A 1,882-nucleotide genomic window follows, 5' to 3' on the forward strand; every position below is an offset into this window, starting at 1 on the left:
CAGGAGTGGATGCTGGGGTGATCTGAGGCCGATGTTTGTAAACGTTGCTCCAAACCCCGGCCCGGCCCTTCGTGTATTGTTCACGGCGTCTCCCCGGGGAGAGAGAGTGGTAGAGCCGAGGCTGTATGCGTGAAGCACGGCAACTGGAGGGACGGGAGCGCTGCCCCGGGACCGTGAGGGCATGACCCACCTCCCCCTCTCCCCCCTCTCCATTGCCCCTCCCCGTCCACCCCTTTCTTCCCCCTCCACCCCTCTACTCTCTCTCCACCCCGCCACCCGGGGTAGATCTACCCGAGCCAAGAATAGATTACTCTAGCCCGGGGCCCCCTTAGGCGTGGGGCACCAAATTGGGAGCAATTGGTCCAATTGGCTTAAGGCCAGCCCTGCCTCCAGGGATGAATAAAGTTTTATCGTATCGTAAACTAAACGAGGTGGTGTGTGGAGCCAAGATGCAGCAGATTATGAAATCTGACAAGGAAGGTAATGAGTGGAATGAGATAAAGAATGGTTGGGTAGGTGGGAACACTGGGGGAAGGGAAAGGACATAATGGGGTAATAGGCAGATGGTACGAGATGGGGGACAGGAAATAGAGTGGGCTGGGAGGGAAGGAGGAGTGTGCTATTGGAAAGAAGGGTGTCCAAAAAAACCCTGTGTAAATCAGGAGATAAACAAATTGTGGGGTGCAAGTTACCTGAACTTGGAGAATTCAATGTTCATGCTGTTGGTTTGTAGAATCCCCATGCAATCAGATCTTTTGTGCAAGAGTTACCCAGTTTCTAAAATTAATTCCAGGCCTGTGTGCATGAAGCAAATGTCCCAATTGTTAATGCCTTAACCATCAATGCAGAATGCCACATGTTCTTACAAGACCCTACTCCAATGAAATGATCTATTGCTTTTCCTCCACAGGCTCTCCAAAGCAAAGTTAGCAGATCTTAGCATGCATTAATACGTGAAAGCTTTACAATTGTGCAAGTCTCTTTATGCACAATTGAATGTTGTTGCTCCTACGATGATGGTTTAATGCGCCTGTCAGTGGCAGATCTATGGCTGTTTTACTTGAGTCTCTCCCCCTCTCTCTCTCTAACTTGCAGTACACCTGCCTTACCTGTTTAACATCCTCTCTTTTGTTTAGAGCTTGGGAAATCCGTGTGCCTGCTTCCCCTTTTTCTCCCCGCAGGCTGCTCACACTCTGAACAGAATTTTAAGTCATACGATCACAAGGGACAAGGAGCAGCTGCAGGGCTCCAAGTCACTGAAGTAATAGGTCATCTGGGATCCAACTCAAACCCAATGAATTCCTCACTTAATCACTTGTGTAAGGTTGCATGCAAACAAGCCCCTCAGGTGAGGGAGGTTGATTATTTCATTGGTTTAATCCTTCAGTCAGAAGAGCAACACTGGCTTGTACGTTTAACCGCCTGTCCACAGGTTTTACGGGCTTGCTGTAACTTGCCAATAACAGCAAGGAAAGAACATCGCAGAAGCAGCTTAGAGAGTGACAGAGAAATCTTTTGATTCGTGGCAACTGCTGATTGCCTCTTAACTGAACACTTGTCCTTACAGCAGAGCTGGGTTTTTTTTTAACGCTTTGGAGTTTAGATTGTAAACCTAGAAATTACTCCAAGTAATGTGAATGTTTGGATGGCTGAACGACGACAATAATAGCTGGTTCTGATTATGCTATCTGACTGAGAAGGATGTCAGACGAGAACCAAGGCTGCAGGAATAACAAAAGGCTGCATTTATACAAACCTGTACTTCTACGGGAAGGTAGACACAAAAAGCTGGGTTAACTCAGCGGGACAGGCAGCATTTCTGGAGAGAAGGAATGGGTGACATTTCGGGTCGAGACCCTTCTTCAGACTCGCCCGAAACATC

Source organism: Leucoraja erinacea, chromosome 5 (assembly GCF_028641065.1).
Source record: "Leucoraja erinacea ecotype New England chromosome 5, Leri_hhj_1, whole genome shotgun sequence".
NCBI classification, from domain to species: domain Eukaryota; kingdom Metazoa; phylum Chordata; class Chondrichthyes; order Rajiformes; family Rajidae; genus Leucoraja; species Leucoraja erinaceus.